This window comes from Nicotiana tabacum, chromosome 1, assembly GCF_000715075.1.
Source record: "Nicotiana tabacum cultivar K326 chromosome 1, ASM71507v2, whole genome shotgun sequence".
Taxonomy (NCBI): domain Eukaryota; kingdom Viridiplantae; phylum Streptophyta; class Magnoliopsida; order Solanales; family Solanaceae; genus Nicotiana; species Nicotiana tabacum.
This window is the reverse complement of record NC_134080.1, coordinates 57,533,562-57,557,826: the sequence shown is the minus strand read 5'-3', so window position 1 is coordinate 57,557,826 and position 24,265 is coordinate 57,533,562. Positions and strand designations below refer to the sequence as shown.

General features: G+C 37.2%; 1 pseudogene; it reads left to right on the top strand.

Moving 5' to 3' along the window:
* The first annotated feature begins 5,103 nt into the window (after nt 1-5,103).
* On the top strand, nt 5,104-23,555 carry LOC107779520 (lysine-specific demethylase JMJ25-like; annotated as a pseudogene).
* Nucleotides 23,556-24,265: the final 710 nt, after the last annotated feature.

Genomic DNA, 24,265 nt, shown 5'->3' with positions numbered 1-24,265 from the left:
TCCGACCCCTATGTCAAAATCTCACCTATCAATCGAAAAACGTCAAAAATCCAATTTCGCCAATTCAAGCCTAAATCTACTCCGAACCTCCAAAACTCATTCCGATCATGATCCTAAGTCCCAAATCACCTCCTGGAGCTATCCGAATAATCGGAACTCACATCCGAGCCCTCTAACACATAAGTCAACATCCGATTGACTTTTTCAACTTAAGCTTCCTCAAAAGAGACTAAGTGTCTCAAACCTTACCAAATCCTTTCCGAACCCAAGCCAACTAACCCGATCACATATAGAACCGATAGACAAAGCAATAAGAAGCAGAAATGGGGGAAACGGAGTGGTAACTCATGAGACGACTAGCCGGGTAATCACAACAAGTCTATTATAACCATGTTAGAAGAGATTAGAGTGAAGGTGATGGAGAGGACGACTACGATGAGAAAATTTGCAACAAGGTAGATTTCTGATGTATCTCCTATGGCAATGGGGTACATAGAGAAACAATCTCAATATGCTGTTAAGCATGAATTTAAATGGAATGGGGACACTGGGTATGAGATACAAGATGGGGTTTACAACATATTGTTGACTTCTCCAACAATACATACACATGTAGATCATGGCAGCTCAAAGGAATACCATGCTCCCATGCAATATGTGCATGTTTTTTTAAAGAGATTTGAGCATGCTGACCATGTAACCCACTGGTACAGGAAAGAAACACACCTGAAGTCTTTTAGTTGTTACATACAGTGAGTAACCAACATGGAGATGTGTCCATCAACATAAAATCCAACTGTTGAGCCTCCTATAATTACAAAGATGCCTCGTAGACCAAAGAAAAATAGAAAAAAGAGCTCAAGATGAACCTAAAAAGAAGTTTGGTATGAGATCAAGGAAAGGGACACCAATGATATGCTCTAATTATAAGACAGTAGGCCATAACAAGAAGGGGTGTCCTATCCTGGTAATATATTCAATTTGTTTCTGATTGTGTCTTGTACTTTGGTTATTTCTATATCTCATTTTATATTTTGGAAATTTCAGAAAGGATAAGGATCTGGAACAGCAGGAACCAATAATGCTGGTGCTACTCAACCATCACAGGCTGCTCAAACAACAACTCAACAATCAGGTCCTACAAGTGATTCTGGAACTGCCAGGACCAGAAATACTCAACCATCAGCTATTGCAGGTGCATCTGTAAGTATTCATTTTTACTTTAGTTAATCTGTATTAGGACCATAATTTTTAAATTACTAGATAGTATTTTATCTTACATTAGGATACTGGAAGTATAAGATCAAGAACTTCTGAGGATATTATAGCTAGTGTTAGAGGAAGGCCAAGAGGTAGTGGACTTCGAGGAAGACCAAGAACTACTGGATTTGGGATATTGTTTAGTAATACAGGAACAATGATAGAAAGGGTAAGATCATTGAGGATTTGAATTTTTATTTATATATTAGTAGTTTGGGTGCTAATTTGGCTTCATATGCAGTGTGGATCAAGAGATAGGGTACATTCTGCTCCTACAAAAGTAGTGGATGCTGGGCAGACCAATATCGATCTTGGATACAGTGCACTTGGACCAAGGTGGCAAGGAAGAAATGCTATATCACAAAGGCAACTTCAACAACAGTTGAGGAGAAGACAAACTCAAGCAAGCCTTAGCCAACCTCAAGTCCATTCTTCATCTCAGCCAAGCCAGTCTCTATGTCCAAACTTGAGCCAATCTCAACCTTAAAGATGACTGAATGTTTTTTTTGTGATAACTTAAGTCTGTTAGTTGCAGAACTTAATTTGTAGGTTAACTAAAGTCTGTTTAACTATGATTTTTCTTTTGGAACAATGTTTAAACTATTTCTGCTACTAGGCAGCAGTTCAGTGCTAATTTTGTCAACCAAGAAAGCTGATCGAACTTGGTAGTTTATATATGTATGCTTGTTTATGTTAAAATTGCTTTTCATTCTACAAAATACATCATTCATTATGTCATTATCATTGTACATAGGGTTATGAAGATACTGATTAGTGCTAACTAGACTAAGAGAAAATTACAATTATTAGTGTTACTACAACAACTAAAGTTATAATGATCTTCACCCCCTTCCTACGCTGTAGTCGATCTCTCTCTCTAATTCTTGATAACAACCCTGAAATCACCTGTTTATAGTGATCTGGAAGAGGTGGGTCAAACCACCTAAACAAATTACAAGAATTGACTCAACCATAGTTTGAGCACCCATAAAACCTTCTTCCTAGATTTGTTGGCTTCCAAGTGATGCAAATATGAGCTTCAACTCCATAATGACAAAATACAAGACTTTGATTCATTATCACAGTCTGGAAAAAGAATTTTTTTTTAAAGAAAGCTTCAGATTTTAAGAAATATGAAGGAATGAAGCTTCAAATGCTATATAATAGATGGATAATGTGTTTTACATTGAAGAAATAAGAACCCACTTAAATAGGCCCCATTTTTGACCATTGGGTGTTGGGAAGGGGGCTCTCACGCTCCTAAACGTCGTGAGACTCACGCAACAGGTTGACTAGGACCAACTGATGCCACATGGGATGGGTCAACGATCAAATGTGTTTATTAGTTATATGTTTCATGAGTTTGAATGTTTATGGGAAAGACGAAAGCTTGTGTACCGGCTTTCAAAAGCCATGCAAGTTTAAGTGGCTAGGAAGCCAATACGTCTTAAAACTATGCAAGCAGTATGATTTCAACCACATTCGTAACGAAACAAAAAAATTGAAAGAAGCTGTAACAAACAGTAAAATCAACAAAAAGAGATCCCAAAACCCAAAAGATTGAAACAAAAAAGATAACATAAACCTTACTTCAAAGGAAAACAATTTGACTCATTGTTTCTAATTTTTTTTTTTGTAGCCGTAATCTTCAACTTCAACTTCAAAATTGATACTTTTCAAGTGAAACACATGGGTTATTGGGTAAAGCTAGAAGATGACAGGAAGGTAAGGTAAGGTGAGTGCGGAGACTAACTGAAAATTTATATGTCTTGAGACTCATAAAAAACTGATTTACCAAAAAAGGTTCAAAGTTGGATTTATTTTCTAGAAGCATTAATCCAACTTATGTAATAAACCCATAAAGCAAGGACAAAAGAGTGTTAGTGATAGTAAAGTATCTGATTTTGTCATGCCAAGATGACGTAATATTTGAAGCTATACTTATTTTTTAATTACCATTTTACCCTTCGTCGTACCAAAACCTTCACTTAAATAATTTCAAATAAGTTCCTTTAACTAATCAAGTTTTTTGACATTGATGAAATGTTTCCCTTTCACAATAATATTGGGTATTATTTTTCTATTTTAATTACTAATATAATCTTTATGTTGTTTTCGCATGTTACAGTCTTATCTAGTTAAATTCTTTTGAATACTGGCAGTTCCAGTATGCTCCCCAATGCTCCACCGAAAGAGCTGAAAGATATGAGAGATTATTTGTAGCTGGTCAACAAAAACAACACGTTGATAGTAGTGTAAAACATATTGGAGAAGTCCTATTTGGAGTGGAGAAAAGTCTCGAGGTGCTCAAAATTGTCCGACATGCTGGACAACCTATTGTGATGATTGGGACTACCTTAAATCCTACAAAAACCCTACATTTGTTGATTGTCATATACTCAGGAGAGAAAGGTGAATCAATTGTGAAAGCGAAAGAAGACCAAAATAGTCAAAATGCGCAGTAGAAAGCGGTCAAAAGAAGTTGCTGTAGAGAATGGGGGAAACTCTGCAGAGGAAGCGAGTAGCAAAGTATAAGAAGGCTAAGGGAGAAGAAGAGATAGTGGAAAAATCAGAGTTTGGAAGATGTACTCGTGGCAAGCTGAAGGCTTTGCAAGCTAATGCATCAGAGTCGAGGAAGATAGCTTCGGAGAAGGTATAGACAATTAATCAGCAAATGGCTCCCAATACAGGTAGGAAAAAGAGGCGTCAAGGTCAGGAGCGTGACAAACACGCAAGAGAGAATGTTGAATCTGAGAAAGAAGAAGACCAACCGAAAAATGTAAGTAAAAGCCACAGAAGAGAGAGGTCCAAAGATGCCGCAGAAGAAGATAATAGTGCATCACAACCCGTAAACAGAAAGAGGAAGGACGAGAAGGTAAAAAATTCTTAACATTTAAATGCTTAGACTTAAAAAAATGAGTTATTTAATTTATTCCGGTAGAGTATTTTTTATCTAAACATGGGCAGAACATGGGCAGGGGAATGAGCTTGAATCCAACATGTGTCGTCAGTGCCAGAGGAATGACAAAGGAAGGGTTGTTAGGTGCACCCGCTGTAGAACAAAGCGATACTGTGTTCCTTGCATGACCAGATGGTACTGAAAACTTTTACTAAGTAGTGTACATTATTGGTTTTATTCGTTTAATTGAGTAACTTTCCAAGCATTTAATCGTGAGTTGAACTTGCGAAGATACAATAATCTGCTCTTGATTAGATATTGTTATTGTCGCAACTGATAGATGCTAAGCATGATGATCATTTTAACAACTTGAAGCTTTATATATTGTCAACTTTCAACACCAATTATCGTTCATTCATGTAGTTTTCTTTTGTTTTTTCTCATGAGTGCATTTTCCCTTATTATCAATAATAGGTATCCTGGGATGCCTGAGGAGGCTTTTGCAAAATCTTGTCCTGTTTGTAATCAAAACTGTAATTGCAAAGCATGCTTGCGGTTGGACGGGCCGATAAGGCTTGGTTTCTTTTGCCATTCTACTTTTATTAAATTTTACACTACTATTTTGCAAGTTAACAGTATATATAATACGCTCTTAACCGAAATTTTCTTGCAGAATTTGAAGAACTTAAGATTTGAGATTGGCAAAGAAGAAAAGGTTCAATATTGTAAATTTATCTTGCAAAAACTTTTACCTTTCTTGAGAAGATTCAACACAGAGCAACTGATGGAGATGGAGATTGAAGCTAAGATTCAAGGTTCCATTATCTTGTTTAATGATTGGATACCCTAACAGTTCTTTATATATAACCATAAGTGTGCAGTGAAGATTTGGTTAGGTGACAACAGCTAGAAAAGATAACAAAGTTGCCGTTCTCTGACATATAATTGGACAGAGTTGAGTTTGATAGGATTTGAAATGTGAAATAGAGAATGTTTAAACATACTTGCTGTTTCGTAGATAAGAAGAAATAACTTGGTCTAGTAGTTATAGCGATAATAACTTCCTCCAGGAAAACCGAATGTGTAATGCATCTTCAGCTGCTCCATATTGTAACTAGAAATTCCTTGTTTATTTGGGCCGGAGTACCAGCGTCAGAGTTAAAGCTGCCGAAGGCAAAGAGTCCGAAGAATCAGCGAATGTACTGGTATGCATGAAGGACCTCTTCTGTACATGTTAATCTTGGAATGATGTTCAGATAAACTTAACTTAACAATGTTTTGTGCAGCAACAACTGCAAAACATCCATTTTTGATTTTCACAGAAATTGTTCCAGCTGTTCCTACTTCCTATGTTCTTTGCCTTACTTGTTGCCGGGAGCTTAGAGATGGTCAACTTAAGGGAGATCAAGAAGAGGTCATCATGGAATTCACCGACAAAGAGTTTGATTATTTGCATGGTTCTATGGAACCTGATACCAGAACTAGAACTTTAAAAAGGCCTGGATTTTCCGAGGAGATGGTTGAAAATGATTCCATGGGAGATGCCAGCTTTGCATTTGAAATGGAATCTGGGGATAATAGAGGGCTTCGCCCAGATAATTCTGGTTGTTCTGCTGGTGAATGGAAATCCAATAAAGATGGTAACATCCCTTGTCCGCCAAAGAATTATGGTGGCTGTGTTAAGGGAATTTTAGAGCTGAAGTGCCTGCTGTCGAAACCAAAATATACCGTCTCTGAGTTGTTGGCAGAGGCTGAAGATATCTCCAAAACATGTGAATTGGAACACATGCCTGAAATACCTAAGGGGTCATGCTTATGTGTAAAATCAGTGGATGACAGTGATATGCAGAAAAGTAAATTGCGTAAAGCAGCATTTCGTGAAGATTCTGATGGCAATTATTTATACTGTCCAGCAGCTAAATATCTTCAGCAGGGGGATCTGAAGCATTTCCAATGTCATTGGCTGAAAGGTGAGCCTGCGATTGTCGGCAATGTGCTCGAGACTACGGCAGGGTTAAGCTGGGAGCCCATGGTTATGTTGCGAGCATGTCGCTAGATAAAGAACTTAAACTATTCCCTTCTTTTGGATGTCAGCGCTACCAAATGCTTGGATTGGTGTGAGGTCAGTTTAGTACTAATCAATGCTACATGAAGCAAAATTCTGGGGGAGGGAGGGTGTGATTCTATGCATCTTTTAATCCCTATCTCTATGTACCATTTTGGTGTTCCTGAGGCATCATTTTATGGTTTTCCTTGCTTTAGGTTTAGCTAGACAATAATTATCTTAGTCAAAATTGTTTTGATGACGATATAATTGGATCGCAAACCAAAACACCAATCAATTTACAGCTTAGATAAAAATCTAAGCACTTAATGCATGATACAATTTTTTTTTTTTGCAATGATTTTAACCTTAATGCTATGATTTTTGCTCAAAGTAATTTAATAGTTCTTATTTATAGAGCCAGAGTGAGATTTTCAAGCATCCATTTTGATGTCGTCATATTGGCGGATATGCACTCTTGGTGCTTCCTTTTACGACAGATAATTCATTTTGCTTTTTATTCATTTTTCGAACTGATGAAATGTACAATTTAGTTCATGAGGTGTTTAATGAAGTAGGTAATTCTTCTTCTATTTATTGTGCATAACTCTCTTACTCTTTCATCTAATATAGTTCTTTCTGATGGCAGTTAATTGATAGACTACTTTTATCCATTATATATGACACAATGATAAATGGATCTTGGGTCTAACTCAACCCCAAAAGCTAGCTTATGAGGTGTGGATTGCCCAAGATCATATAAGGAGACCAATGACCTCAAATCCCACCGATGTGGGACAACTCTAACACCCCCCTCACGCCCAGGCCTACAAACTGGAGCGTGGATAACATAAATGGGAGTCCAATATCGGCAACAATAATTGGGATGAGCCTGGCTCTGATACCATGATAAATGGACCTTGGGTAGCTCAACCCCAAAAGCTAGCTTATGAGGTGAGGATTGCCCAAGACCATATAAGGGGACTGATAGAGTTCCAACTCTAAAGACTTATTCTAGAAGAAAGTATCAGCAAAAGGATAAAGAATTGAATAATCTTGATGAAGTACAACTGCTGTAGTTTCTGAAATGCATATCTGATGAAACTGTCAACCAACAACTGCTCCCTGGAACTGCTCCAAGTTCTAGCAGTTTAGTATATTCCTAGTTTATAGTTGACTGATCTTGTCTTATCATGTGGTTCTATAAATATGTAATTAGTACTAGTTATTTAGGCATGTTATATCAGAAGTAAAAGTATTTTATCTGGAGCCTTGTCCTCTCTATACGTACAACTTTATCGGTGTAATTGTGTTTAAGATTCTTGCACAAACTATTGTCAATAATATTAACTTCTTTATTCTATGTCTTCTATTATCTACTTCGGGTTACTATCAGTTTGGTATCAGAGTAGATCGATCCAAAATGGTCAATACCACATCTTCTAATTCTCAAGAAGACGTTCCCAATATTGAATCCCTTGCCCAACAATTATCTGCCATAGCATCAAAACTGAATTCAATTGATTCACTGGTAGCAGAAGTTGCTACATTGATAGCCCAGACTGGTCGCACCCAACAAGAGGAAACCAGTTACCGAACCCGTCATGGAGGAAAGTCCGCTTGACAAGAAGAGGAAAAAGATATCGATAGTCCAAGGTGGCCAAAATATCCTTCACGGAGGCCACACACGAAGATGGAATTCCCTAGATTTGAAGGAGGTGATCCTAGAGGATAGATTTTGAAAGCAGAAAAATATTTCTGCTACTATCAAACTCAAGAAGAACACAAAGTTGACATTGCAGCAATGTATCTGGAAGGCGATGCTCTTGATTTCTTCTCTTGGATTAATCGTGAGCGGACGTTGCTTTACTGGGAAGAGCTTGTGAAAGCATTGCAAGAAAATTATGGTCCTGCGAAGTTCCAAAACCTGGACGAGCATCTTTGTAGCATCCAACAAACAAGTTCTGTACAGGTGTAACGTCAAGAATTTGCAAAACGTTCTGCTAGAGTCACAAACTGGCAGATCATTGTTTGTTAGGTGTGTTCTTAAATGGGCTAAAGGAAAAACTTAAATCTGATGTTAGAATTCACAAACCCAGAACAGTTTACAGAGCAATGAGTTTGGCACTTGAATTTGAAAACAAATTAGGCCCAATTCGCAACAATAGAGGGCCTAATTGGACCCCAACCAGTTGACCCACTATACAAAACCCATTGTACTATATTAAAAATGCCGAGAATAAAGCTGCTTTTTCCTCTGCACATCAAAATTCACGAAGCAGTGTTTCTACCAACCCAGCAGCCTCCCAACCACTTCAAACACAAACATGGGATATCAAGAGAAGAAATCTCATGGCACAGGGGCTTTGTTATCGTTGCCACGAGAAATTTGCACCAGGTCATAGATGCAAATCTACGAAACTATCTCTCATGGAACTTACAGGAGGAGATCAATTAGATGATGTTGATGACATCAACGCCACCGGCGGTGGTGACTCTCAAGAAACTGACATTGCTGAAATTTCTTTTCACGCCATTTTGGGACACTCAGTTGGTACTACAATGAAGCTTCAGGGTGCAATCAACCAGAGACAGGTTTTAATTCTTGTGGATAGTGGTTCCACGCATAACTTTGTGGCTGAATCCATTGTAGAAGAGCATAAACTTCCAGTAGAAATTGTTCCAACATTTGGTGTGCAGATAGGGAATGAGGACATCATACATTGCAATAAAGTTTGCCGGAACCTTCAAATTCAGTTTCCAAGCTTAACCATCACTCATGATTACTACCCTTTTGCAATTGGAGGGGCTGATTTGGTATTTGGTATCAAATGGTTAGCTTCTCTTAACACTATTCAAGCTAACTGGAAGGATATGTTCATAATTTTCAATTGGCAAGGGAAACGCTACAAACTGCAAGGGGTGAGATCGGCGAATTCTACTGTGGCTTCCCTCCAATCTTTTAACAAGTTATCAGAGAATCCAGGTAATCCAATTCGACACTTTTAGAACATATTCCCATGCTATTCCTCTGTTACCAAATTCTAAACCTCCAAACATAAGACCTTATCGTTATCCACATAGCCAAAAGACTGAAATTGAGAACCAAGTTGCTGCTTTATTAGAATTCAGTTTCATTCATCCTAGCTCAAGTCCTTTTGCTAGCCCAGTTCTGTTAGTGAAAAAGAAAGATGATTCTTGGAGGTTTTGTGTGAATTACCGTAGCCTTAACAAAATTACTGTACCAGACAAATATCCCATACCCAATATTGATGAGTTACTAGATGAGTTACATGGAGCTACTATTTTTTCAAAAATTGATCTACGTTCAGGATACCATCAAATCCGAGTCCAACGTGATAATGTCCATAAAACTGCCTTCCGCACTCATTCAGGCCATTACGAATTTCTTGTAATGCCTTTTGGGCTCACCAATGCACCATCCACGTTCCAAGTTGCCGTGAACGATCTTTCAGACCATATCGTAGAAAATTCGTCCTGGTTTTCTTTGACGATATTCTAATATATAGTCCTGACCCTCAAACACACCAACAACACCTGCAAACAGTCCTTCATCTTCTCTCCGTCAATTTCTTTTTTGCTAATCCAAAAAAATGTCTATCGGGACAACCCCAATTTGGATTTTTGGGCCATGTGATTTCTCGAGATGGAGTAGCCGTTGGATTCAGACAAAATATCCACTGTTTTGGAATGGCCTGTGCCAAAAAATGTCAAGGAACTTCGCGTTTTTTAGGTCTCACAGGGTATTACAGGCGGTTTGTTAAGAACTATGGGATCATTGCTCGTCCTTTAACAGAATTGACCAAGAAAGATGCTTTTCACTGGAATGCAAAGGTAGAAGAGGTTTTTCAACATCTTAAGAGGATCTTGACATCAGTTCCGGTGCTTCGGCTTCCCGACATGGAGTAGGGGCTATTCTACTGCAACAGTACCATCCCATTGCATATTTTAGTAAAGGATTCTCCTTTTCTAATCGCATTAAATCTACTTATGATCGCGAATTATTAGCTTTGGTCCTTGCATTGCAAAAATGGAAGCACTATCTTCTGGGTCGGCATTTTATTGTCACCACTGACCATTGCAACCTCAGATACCTCTTGAATCAGGGGGTGACTACTGCTGAACGGCAACAGTTGTTGCTTAAATTGTTGCCTTTTGATTTCACTATTGTCTATAAGTCTGGAAGTGAAAACAAAGGAGCTGATGCCTTATCCCGTCGCCCTCAACATGTTGATTTTTTTTTTACTTTGGTGATGCCTATTCCATTAGACTTCAGTGATTTGAGAGAAGCAATTGAAGCTGATCCATATACTAAGCAGATTCGAGATCAACTTTCTTCTGATCCTTCAACTGATCCATATTTTTCGTCGTCTGCTAACCATCTTTATTACAAATCTCGGCTGGTTATTCCCGATTATCCTGAGCTCAAAGCCAAGATTTTAGCAGAGGCGCATGATTCTCCAACAGGAGGGCATGGAGGATACTTGAAAACTCTCAAAAGAGTATCTGCAAATTTTTTCTGGCCTTGTTTGAAGCATGATGTTAAGTTGTTTGTCCTGAATTGTTTGATATGCCAGCAACATAAATATGAAACATTAGCTCCAGCTGGTCTCTTACAACCTCAGCCTGTTCCTAAAGAGTCTGGGAGGATATCTCCTTAGACTTCATTGTTGGACTTCCTCCTTCTAATGGCTTTGATGCTATTCTTGTCGTGGTGGACAGGTTTAGCAAATACAGCCATTTCTGGCTTTATCTCATCCCTTTACTGCCAAAACAGTGGCTGGTGTTTTCTGTAAAGAAATTGTCAAATTGCATGGTTTACCTCGCTCCATTCTTTCGGATCGTGGTGTTGTTTTCTCAAGTATATTTTGGTAGGAACTTTTTCGCCTTAGTCGCACGCGTCTCCGTATGGGTACTTCATATCATCCCCTATTTGACGATCAAACGGAGGTAGCCAATCGATGCCTTGAAACGTATTTGCGCTGTTTTGCACACTGACAAGCCAAAATCATAGATTCAGTTTCTACTTGGACTGAATACTCTTTCAATACTGGTTACCATTCTTCAGCCAATATGACCCCTTTCCAGATTGTGTATGGAAGAGAACCACCGCCCTTGCATTCTTTTGTTCATGGCGAAACTAAAATTGCTGACCTTGAACAGCAACTCGTGGAGCGAGATTAGATGTTAATATTACTATGTTCCAATCTCTTGAAGGCACAATCCAGGATGAAGTCTCAAGCTGATTCCAAGCGGCGTGACTTATCTTTTAATGTGGGTGATGCTGTCTTCCTTCGTCTGCAACCTTATCGGCAGAAGAGTTTAGCCAAACGTCCTACTGAGAAGCTTTCTCCTCGATATTTTGGCCCGTACAAAATTGTGCGCAAAGTTGGTCCTGTTGCTTATGAATTGCAGCTACCTCAAACATCCAAGGTTCATCCCATTTTTCATGTTTCGTTGCTTCGCCCTGCTCTTGGTTGTTCTGATGTTACCTCTCCACCACCCTTGCCACTTTCGGGTGAATTGGAACTCATGTTGGAGCCTGAAAAAGTTTTATCGCATCGTTGGGTGAAAGAATCTGGTGTGTCAACTCTGGAACTACTTATTCAATGGCGTCATCGTCCTATTGAAGAGACTAGTTGGGAAGACACTGACCTGCTTGCTGTTTAATTTCCTTCTTTCTGCCTTGAGGACAAGGCATATTTTTTTGGAAGGGGGGGGGGGTGCACTGATAGAGTCCCAATTCTAAAGACTTATTCTAGAGTACAACTACTGCAGTTTCTGAAATGCATATCTGATGAAACTGTCAACCAACAACTACTCCCTGGAACTGCTCCAGGCTCCAGTAGTTTAGTATATTCCTAGTTTTTAGTTGTCTGATCTTATCTTATTATGTGGTTCTATAAATATGTAATTAGTACTAGTTATTTAGGCATGTTCTATCAGAAGTAAAAGTATTTTATTTGGAGCCTTGTCCTCTCCATACGAACAACTTTATAGGTGTAATTGTGTTTAAGATTCTTGCACAAACTATTGTCAATAATATTAACTTCTTTATTCTATTTCTTCTATTATCTACTTCTGGGTACTATCAGAGACCAAGGACCTCAAATCCCACCAATGTGGGACAACTCAACACACAATACAGTTAAGGATAACTTTGATTACTTTATTCGAAACTTAATGAAAAACACAACTAACCACTAATATTAACTAGATTCACTTAAATGGGATTTGAGGTAGTATGAAGTGTAGCATCTATTTGGATTTAAAATTATTTGCTAATGAAGCACAACTAGCAGCAATCTCAGCAATTTCAGCAAGTAGCAATATGTAATCAAGCTCTAATTGTGCCTCTGAAGTGCAGTCTTTCACAAAAATATTTTGGTCCTTGTAGCACCTTCTTAAGTTTAATTTGTTTGCTGTCAAGTGATACTCCTGTAAACGTTTCGTTATTTCTTTGATTACTGCAGGTAGAAGTTACCATTCACCAATTTTCTAAGGGATACATGGAAGGTCGATTTGATAGTGCTGGCTGGCCCAAAATTTTGAAGTTGAAAGACTGGCCTCCATCTGATTTTTTCGCTGAGCGGTTACCTCGTCATTGTGCTGAGTTTGTTAGCAGCTTGCCCTTTAAGGAGTACACACATCCTCAAAGTGGCATACTATATCTTGCTGTCAAACTGCCACAATGGTCGTTGAAGCCTGACATGGGACCAAAAACATATATTGCTTATGGATTGCCCCAGGAGCTGGGGCGGGGGGACTCTGTGACTAAGCTGCATTGTGATATCTCTGATTCGGTATACTCGGTTGTTTATTGTTTCTTTGGGCATATCTTTCGTCTCCGTGGACTCTGGATTATGCCCAGTTAAGATTTTTCTTCAACACGTGGACATACCCGTGCTTTACAGTTATTGCAAGGGACTCTATAACTTTGACTTTATGTAAGCTTATGGAAAAGCAAGTCAAGTTGGGAAACGTACTTTCCCATCAAAAAAGAAAATGAACATCCTGAAAATGTATCCCATAAACTGAAGTGACTTAAAGTTCTCTTATCTGGTTGGATATATAAATTCTGTTGCACTCCCCAAAAGAGATATTTGATCTCTGTTTGAAGAGTGCCTTTAAATACTCATGCAGTAATTTACATAGAGTGATCTTACATGGTGAACAACGTGTGGAGTTATGATATTATAGGCTGCTTTTATTAATTTATCTATTTTCAAATTATTTTCTAGGTGAATGTGCTGACACCTACTCAAGGAATAAACCTGACACCTGAACAGCTTTCAAGTATGGAAAAATTGAAAAGAATGCATGCTGCCCAGGATAAAAGGGAACTTCAAATGGCTGAGGAGGAGAAAAATGTGAGACTGAAGCATCATCTGAGTTCAACGAGGGACAGTCTTTGCTAGGTGAGATACCTGATCTAATTGCAGTTCAAGACTTCGTGAACTACTTAATAAAAAAACATGAGTAGTGAACTAAATTGTGGCAATCCAATTTTGCATATGCTTCCTGTGTGTAACCAGAGAGAGATACTGCTGCTGAGGTGGTGACAAATGGTGCAATCAATTTTACTAGCGCTTCTGAAGCAAATGGAAGAATTAATAATGATGGTAAAATTGATGAGTGCAAAGATACCCCAGTGTTTGGAAAAAGTGAAAATTTTGAGGATATAGAAGGAGGTGCACTTTGGGACATCTTTAGAAGGCAAGATGTTCCGAAGTTGAAAGAATATCTCAGGAAGCACTTCAAGGAATTCAGGCATATTCATTGTCGCCCTGTACCACAGGTATGAATCAAATTTGCTAAGCTTTTGTACTTTGGAATGTGTGGTGAGTCCTTTTCTATATTGTTTTTTTTTGGGTGGGGGTGGGGGTTAAGATTAATTGGTTTTAGAATGTTTCTTTCACTGATGAGGTTTCAATGGTGTTATTTGTAATTGAGTCTGAAATTCATAACATGTAGGTTAAAAGTTAACAAGCCAAAGCTAGTTTGTAGCAGAGGCATAAAAGAGAAGCCCAGATAATCTATTTTTTTTCAAGAAGGCAAGAAATTAAGTTCCTAATTGAAGTGCTAATAATATTCTCTTAGTTCCAGGCTGAGCCCAAGGGCGGATAGGAATGCTAGAAAACCCCCCGCCCCCCCAGTATGACCTTGTTAGCTGCTTCATTTTTTTATATGCAGCTTTTGTAGTTCACTTACCCACCTAGGAGACCAAGACCTATAATATAACAGTGTGCCATTTTTTGGACAAGATTTTTCCTATATGAGAATTTAATAATTCCAACCTAGACATAAAACATATTCTAAATCTCCCATATTTGCCTTTTAACTCATTATTTAAGTAGGGAGGAGGAGATGGTTTCAAAGCACAATATTCTGGAGTTGAAGATGATGAAACAGGTAACTGAAAAAAAATATTACTTGTGATATTGAAATACATGGAAGTGATGAAGTTTGTTTTTAGTCTTTATGATATATGAAGATGTTTTTGTTAGATTTAGGCTTATGAAGAAAATAAATATCACTGTATTTTTTCTAATGTTAAAAAGATTTTCCTTTTGTCTTTTCCAGGTCTTTATAATTCAACTAGTAAATTTGCACGCGTTCATGCGGTCTCTAAGACATAATAAATAATTTTATAAACGATTTGCTGTTTTATAACAAATTTAAATTACCTCTATTTTTCGTGACAAAGTAAACATCTAAAGTAACATACATCTGGGTTAATTCATAAATTTGCTTTAGTTAGCATATATACTTCTATATAATTTATAGTTAATTACATATTACTATTGAATTTGACCTTTCCTTTGGCCCGGATCGTTCTTAATCACCAGCTTTAAATTAATGTTTTTATATGCATTACATTCACAACAGTGAAAAATGAAATATGTTATCTCCTAAATTAGGGTGTGTTTGGTACAAAGGAAAATGTTTTCCAGTTTTCCCATGTTTGGTTTGCTTAAATGTTTTGGAAAACATTTTCCTTATGAACTTATTTTACTCCAATTGGAGGAAAATGTTTTCCTTATCAAGAGAACGGAAAACATTTTCTGAAACTCCTTCTCAACCTTCCCACTCTATTCCCCACCTTCACCAACCCACACCCACCACTCAACCCCACCCCCGCCTACCCACCCCACCCCCTCTCTCCAAAAAGGTTTTTTTTTTCAAATTTCAGTTTTTTTTCCGTCACCACCCACCCTGCTACTCCCCCCTCCCCTTCCCTTCTGTTTTTTAGTTTTTCTGCAACCCCCCACCCTCCCCCTCCGGAATTTTTTTATATATATTTTCAGTTTTAGTTTTTTCATCTTTCGGTTTACAGGTTCGAAATTTTACAAGTTCCAAAGTTATGAGTTCATAGGTTTATGTGTTTGGAAGTTTACGGGTTTAGAAACTATAATGTTTACGAGTTTGAAAGTTCGCGGTTTCGAAAATTTAGCAAGTTTGTGAAATTTGTGGACTCAGAAGGTTGTTGGTTCGAAAGTTTATGGTTTCATGTTTATTGTATCTAAATTATTTATGAATACTCTTGAGAAGTTATTTTCCTTAATTTGCGTACCAAACACCGAAAAATGAATAAGATTACTAATTTTCCAAGAAAACATTTTCTTGGAAAACATTTTCCGTTATAACAAACAGACCCTTAATGTGTAATGTTTTTCTGTTGTTCTACTGTCCTACACAAAAGAGATGGATAAAAATGCAATTACTCTCCTAAAGTCTAAAGATAGATAAAACTCATGGGCTACCTTTTATACTAAGAACTTGTGAAGTAGTAGAAAAAAAATCTGAATGTGTCAAAATTGTTTCCTTCTTCGGCATGTTCATAAGTATATTAGCAACAAAAATCATAAAAAATAGAGTAACTTGAAATGCCGCATTTCACAACCATATTAGCAAAATTAACCACACTAAACTAACTAATTCTATTACATTATTTATTTATCTTATCCTAATATTGCCAATTGTCTTGAGCAATGCCAAGTGACTTATTATTAGGCTGCCACTTGCTTAATGTGGATACTTGAAAGAAGAAACCTTATAAATAGTTATTTGCATAGGAGAACGTTGATAAGAATCGATTATGGAGGTAGGTTATAATTGTTTTTCCAAGACCACGTTTAGGAAGACATCAGTCGTGGGGTTGAATTTTTGGGTGATTTTTTTTCTTCCTTTTTTCTTGTTTCTGTGTAAAAAATATTAAGTATATAAATAGATTATTGCAAACTGCAGCATAGAATAATATGGGAGAAAATATTAATTTCTTTTTGCATTGGAAGATTGATAAATAAATTAAAAAAACTGCCAAACAAATGTGAGAGGAAGTATTAATTTTTCTTAAACATGGGAAGAAGTATTAATTTTTTAGAATTGGCAGGTTTATTTTTTTTATTTTAATTTTCTATCTAACATAATTTTGAAACTTTTGTTGGAGTTTTGTCCTAAAATTTAAATTTGACATGTTATAGTGATGACACTTGGCACAAAATTCATCGAAATAGTATCAAATCTTTGTCTACTATTCAAATTCTTCAATTGTCTAAATTTATCAATAAATTTTCGAGTGATGTTTATTTAAATTATTTTTTCAATTAATTCAAATTATAAATTCCTAACAGTATATTTATTTCCTCTTTTCGTACATTTTTTTACTGCTATATTTGATTAGTTTTCCCTTTTAGTATTTTACTTATAACTAAAATACCCTTATTTTTTTTTTTATGAAATTATAATTTTGAATTTATTAAGAGTATAAAGGGAGAAGCCTTCTATTATTTTGTTCAAAAGTCTAAAGAGACTAGCCTTCTATTTTTTACATTCTTCAATTTGTCTAAATTTATAAATAATACTTCTGTTATTAGTGCATCATTCAATGCGATCCGAAAACTGAAATTGGGAAGTTTTTCTCAATTAAAACAACCTTTCATTTGCCTTTGCAACTCTTCATATAAAGGCAGTTACGAAAGAAAGAAAAAAAAGAGCGAAAATTCGCAGGAGGATAAATCCAAAAAATGAGAAAAAGGCTAAATGACTTTCTTGGCCAATTAGATGTGCCACATCAACTCTTCCATTCCCAACTCTTTACATATATATTATATATATATAGAGAGGAACGTGTGGAGGTCGAGCATTAGGGTTGTAGGCTAGGGGGCAGTTCATAGTTTTTCCCTCTTTGTACCGGGTAGTCTGATAGAGTTTTGCCTATGTCTATTAGCGGTCTTTGTTGTGTTCACACTATTTTGTTGTTTTGTATAGGATTGTATTATTGCACTCCCTTTCACTCATTTGGTGTATCTTAAGATATTATTATTACTTCTCTTGTTTCTTTTGTTGTTATAGATCTCTTCTTTCGTTTCTTTTATGATATTATTGTCTCTTCTGTTGAGCCGAGGGTCTCCCGGAAATAGCCTCTCTACCCTTCCGGGGTAAGGGTAAGGTCTGCGTACATCCTACCCTCCCCAGACCCCACTAGTGGGATTTTACTGGGTATGTTGTTGTTTGGGGGAGAGAGAGAGAGAATATGGGTACAAAAATGATCTGTGAAACATTTCATGCTTTTTGCTCTGTCTTATTATTTACAACGCGCTTTCTGCATGCACCAACTCCTTTTTGTGTCGCATTCTTTGTAGGTTATTCACCCTATACATGATCAAACATTGTACTTGACTAAGGATCACAAAAGGAAGCTTAAGGAAGAAATGGTGAGTGTTTCATTGTTTGAATCTCATAGCTTGAATGCTTCCTATTTCCATGGGGTACTCTTTTTTTTTTCCTTCTTACATTTTTATTAAAATTATTTTCTATTTCGAAGGAATTGAACCATGGACCTTTGTTCAAAAAGTAGGGGATGCAATATTCGTACCTCCAGGCTGCCCTTATCAAGTTAGAAATTTGAAGGTGCAGTCTCTCTCTCGGTCTCCCCTCCCTCCGTCCCCTTTTCATTTTTTATAATTCCTCCTTTTAAAAATAACTTTGAATCTCAATTATTTTGGCATAATAGCGAAGCTGTAGTAGCTTAATTTAACTTTTGGAAAACAAATCTTATAGTTTAAGGCTTGAAGCTATATGATTATATTTTATCATTTCTTGTCTTGTCAAACAAAAAAGTGACTGATACTTTTATCCAATCCGTAGTGGTTGTGAAGGATAAAAGTTTTTGCACCAGTATACCTTGGGTAAGTTTTAGGATATCAAATGTGGCCATTTTATAACTAAAGTGTTCAACTATATACATTTTGCAGCCAAAGTAACTAAAACAACTTAAAGACTGAAGCATATTACAGGTGCCTTTTGCTATAGGCCATTTTGTGAATAGACTGTCCGCTATTCTAAGGTTTTGCTGAAAAATTGGCGTAGGTAACCTTAGATGCTTGTATGCTAGCAAAGATTATGCAATGTAAGGCCGATTTAGGGTTGGAAGAGTGATAATTGATATTTTATCTGTCTTAGTTTGACAGACAGTTACTGTAGAAGCAACAGTGCTAATGGCTGGGAAGTTGGAAGAATAATAATACACTATCTTAGTTCTGAAACTATCCAGTCGTGATCTTTGAGATGACAGAATGAGTAAGCAGTAAAGAACTATAGACTTTCTTTTTCCAAATGCACTAACATAACTGATGACTAATAGAACTTTTGATAAGGGAACTTGGATATTAGCAATAAGATGCTACATCGAAGATAATGAACAAGGCTAAGTGCTAACTAGCAAACTATGCTTCAAAGCTTTCTCATATAAGAACAACTAATTTTTCTTCCCAGTCAACTTTCCACTTTTTCTCCACCTCTTTATGCATGCATTTCTTTTGTTGTTAAGTGAGCATCCAAGGAAGTGTATAGTTTAAAACTGGTGGTAGGTGTTTTGAATTGTATTGGAATGTGAAGAAAAGTTGTGCAAACTTCTTTTTCGCATAAGTTTTATGAAACTTTTTGGGTTCTGTAACCTTTTTGATTAGACATTCTTTTTTGGTTACATGCACAGAGAAGCGGATAACCATAATTAAGCAGCCCCCATAAGATCTGCTTAAAGTAAACGTTGATATGATTTTTTGTCGTTTGGAGCCGAAGGAGGGATCTTCTTGTGAGGCTTCAATATTTGCAAGGTTATCTGCTCAATAAGTACCCAGTCTAAGCATGTGCCATATGCTGTCTCCCTTTCTTTCCATTAGAAACTTCTTATTTTCCGGTATACTTTTGTTTGGATTGGTACTGGGATCCTCTTTGTAAATAAGGTGGGCTGCTTCAAGGGTCTTGACTCCAATATTAGATAGATAAGACAGTTAAGACTTAAAAATATGTACAGGGGCATATAGTAATATATGTATTATCATCTCTCCTCAGCTAGAGTGTAATTTATGCATTGTAAAGTGTGCCTATAGAAAAGCTCCTGCCTCCTGGGGAAAAAAATTGTCTTTGCAAACTCTCTTATTCTCTTCCTTATTTTCTCGTGGTGTTACAGCTTTGCCGAGAAGTAAAACCTAGTTACTAGCGGTGCAATCACCGATAACGTTTTCGAAAAGAATACCTGTGCTTCATGATGTATCGGCGACTGATGAATCTATTCAAGATTAGTGCTTTAGGTCAAATGCATAATCCAACACCAACACTAGGTCAGAAATACTTATGCAAGCATAACCACAGAAGTTGCATTGTCATCAAAGGTCAAATATGCACCTTTACATCTGACAAGGAATATCTGACACGCCACCCTGTCAGCCCTATTTGGTTCTTTCGAGTAGACTCACCTTCCTGAAACCTACATTAGTTTTAGATTTTACAGATTACTAGAATGGTAGAACCCGAATCCATTCTTTCCCATCATATTTTTGGTGAGATTTCCATATCTCCAAGCTTCCAACCTTTTCTCAATCCAATTTTCGGTAGGGGTGGAGTAGACTCAAGCAAGCAACTATACTCAACTGATCTTCAGATACTTTTGTCGAGTCACACCACTTCACAACAACGATCGGGCGATTTCTTTGGCTACCTTCTTGCTAGCAACTTCTATTTATTTTAATTTCCCCCCTGGTTCATCTGATCAGTGATCAGTTTGTCTCATATTTTTGTGAGGATCTTTACCAAGATGCTTGATATTTTTTAAAGAGCTCTTCTCAAATCCAACAATATATCGTTTGAATTTCGTTGTTTTGGTTCCTAAGAAGTGGAATTTGATAATTGAGTCCCATGATTACCTTGGATAGTTGAGTCCTCTTTTAGGGTTGATGCTTGAATTGTTCATGCTTTCTTTTTCTTCATCAAATTGGCCCTTTGCTTGGCATTGAGGCTAATAACATCGATTTAGGGACAAAGTGTTAGATCTGAGGGGCTAAGGGGGTTAAAACCAAACAACCTCAGATGGAGTCATGCTAATATATGTATAGAAAGAACGATTTTAAACAAGCTCAATCAATGGTAAATGACCCCCCCATGATGCAAGTTTATCCTTAACCATAGCCCTCGACATGTTACCTAAGGTCCTATTATCCGTGTCGGTTTGCCCATCCGTTTGGGGATCACAACGGGTGGAAAACAATAACTTGGTTCCCAATCTTCCACATAGTACCCTCCAAAAGTGACTAAGGAACTTTAAGTCCCTATCACTTACAATAGTGCTAGGTATGCCATGTAACTTCATAACATGCTCAACAAATAAAGAAGCAGCTTGAGATGCATCATCACTCTTATTACATGTGTCATCACTCTGTAACAAGGTATAAAATGGGCCATTGTGAAGAATCTACCCACTACAACAAATATGCGGTCTCTACCTTTTCAAGTCCTAGTCAAGCCAAACACAAAAATACATTGAATTGTCCAACTAAGGTCCACTAGGAATAAGCAATGAGGTATACAACCCCTGGGTTAGTGACCTAGACTTAGCTTGCGTACACTCAACTACTCAAGATATTGACCATAAATCCGCTCTGCATCAAACCTCATTTTAGGCCAATAGAAGTGTTCTCCTAAGATATCCAAAGTCTTAGGCACTCCGAACTCCGAGTGTCCCATTAATCCCCCATTGTGAGCTTTCCTCACAAACAACTCTCTCCAAGAAGAGATAGAGGCATACAATTTCCCATCTCTAAACAAATAACCATCTTGCTTATGAAACTTCCTATACTTATCTTATCCATGCTTCTAAATGGCCTCATTAAAGTCATAATCACTAGGATATAGTTCTTTCAAGCTCTCAAATCCCATTAACCAGATCAAGGTATTCATTAAAGCATGCCTCCTATAAAGTGCATACGTCATATCTTGCTTATAGTGGATCACATATAAAAGAATCTCTATGAACTCAATCAACTTATTATGTCTCTCTTTCAACTTACTTGACTCTTAAGATACCTCAATGACTCATGAGTGATCTTAATGACAAATTCGTTAGGCCACAAGTAATTTTGCCAATTAGCTAAGGTCCTAACTAATGCATAAAGCTCCTTATCATTAGTAGAGTAATTCAATGTAGCCCCCTTCAACTTCTCACTAATATAGGTTATATGCTTTGATCTTGCATTGGGACCGTTCCTATACCTAAATCCACCCTTCTTGTTCCCTGCCTTCCTCCCCGTACCTAACTCCTTTTCTTCCCCCTGCCCTTCCTCTCCCCTTGCCTTCCCCTTACTCCAACGACCAAACCTCAGGTCAAAATTCTGGGTCCATCCAAACTCTATATCCCCTTACCCCATCATCCATTATTATTATAGATATAGGAACCCTCCCCCCTTTCTCACCATGATTCTCACCCTAGACATATCATGCATACTACAAACAACATTAACAAAACCCCCATAAAGATCCCCAACCTTCTTGAATTAGTCAACACATCACTGATGAACCGGTAGCCCACCAAATTTACCACCATAGTCTCGGCAGAAAATAGTGGGTCAACATACCCATCTTTCCAGCTCCAATAAACAACCACTAAACGACTTTTTGCAAAAGTCTTGGCAGCCTGTCCCTCATTCACAAAGCGAAGTAGGAATTTCATGTCACCAAGCTACATAATCTTCAACCATCTGCTATTTCCCATTCTTCAGCAGTTCAGTTTCTGATTGCCTCCAGGGAACCTACTCATTTATAAAAAACCCAACCATTGAAAAACCCTTTTCTCTTCAGTGTGTGATCTGACAGAGAGAGTCAAGGTTCCTTCACTTGTTCCTGTCTCTGGCAGCTTTCGCCTAGTTTTAAGACTGGCCATGCTAGTGCTTTGTATGACATCTAGATTCTTGAGACAATTAGGAGCATCGCTCTCTAGCCATGATGGGGAGTGCACGAATAAAAGTTGGCTACTTCAGAACATGTATAAGAGAAGCCAATGAAGCTGTGGTATGAAAAAGCCAAAGTCCACAAACTTGAGGTCACTGGTAAGATAATTGGATTTATTTATATAATCTTACCTTCTCTAAACATAATTCTGGAGAAGCTGACAGTGTCTACATGCTCTACAATTTGCTGAGACATCTCACAAAGCTCTTCACAGATATCTCATAGTATGTGAAATCAAAGATAATCATGTTTTGACAAAATTTTAGCTATAACTTGTAATTCTATCTTGGCAGCTGGTGGTTCTTGATAACTGAATGTAAGATGGTTTTCCAGTAAGACTAAAAGGTTCTTGGATATTGAAAACTAACCTGTTTGCCTATTGGAACAGAGTCTGTTTCTTTTGGACAATACTTTCCTATCAAATACTAACAAAATCAGATAGTAATTCAGGTGATTGTGGCATGCATTTTAGAATGTGGCCATCAGATGTCTTTAAGACTATTTTGTTCGATAAGCTTGGAACTAATAATATTGATAATTATATTGGTCTTTTATCAAAAAAAAGAAAATATTGGTCTTGTTCTTTTGGTTATTCTAAATTTGTTTCTCGCTTCCACAGTCGTGCATAAATGTTGCTCTTCTCTTCGTTTCACCTGAAAATGTAGGTGAATGCATTCGTTTGACCGAGGAATTTCGCAAACTTCCCCATGATCATGTTGCCAAAGAAGACAAATTAGAGGTACTTCTCTTGTTTCGTGTTTCTCAGCGCTGTTTATATGCATCTGTTTCTTTACTACCATTTTTTTTAATAATTTCTTTTTGCTGACTGTACCACATCTCGTTCCTTATTTAGTTTATAGATTGCTCCTTCTACCCTATATGACACCAAATCATTTTGGGGAGTCAAACAGCTTTTAAAACGTCTCTAATTGTTTCTAGTTGTAGAAAAGTTTGGGTTAGACTACTTTTTATATAGTTTCAAGTATGTAAATTTAATTTGAAAAGTTTTGATGAATTAATGTCCTAGTTCACCCTGAGAATTAGATGTTTGACTCTATTATTCTGGATCTCGCCATTATTTTCATGACAGAGGGAGTATCATTTATATATATGCTCTCCAATTGTTCTAGACATATGTAGCTAAGTATGACATGCATCTGTGTGTAAGGCTATATCTGAAACTCAAAGGGGAGCTTAATTATTTACTGTTGTAGAACAACTTTCTTCTAATAAATTTTAACTAGACATCTTTGAATCTCGTTAGGGGAATGGGTGTAATGCAAGACCAGACAAGTTCCCTTGCCTGGCAACAGCAGTATCTGTCTTTTAACTCTACTAAATGAGCCTTCACTACCCGCCTGACCTCTATCTTTAATTCAGCACTGAAGGTTAGCTATAGTTAAAGTTCTTCCAGAGTCGGAGAGTCAGAGATGCAGGCCGCTGTTCCTTCGGTTAAGATATTATTGTTTGTTCTGTTATACCACAAAAATCGCCTTTTCTCCACTTTGTTCAAATAAGAGTTGTGCATCGTTTTTTTATGATAAGGCAATACCTTCCTTGAAACCAAAAGAACTGAAGAGGCTTTCAATAGTCGAGTAATGTTTAATGCTCTGTCATATCAGTTTGAGCGCTAAACGAGTTCTGTCTTCAGCACGATTAATGAATCCTTGGATTTCGTCATCTTGGAGGGGATACTATATTCGATGTTTTTGTTTGAGATATTATGTGATTTGCATAAACTTATGATGATTTGATTA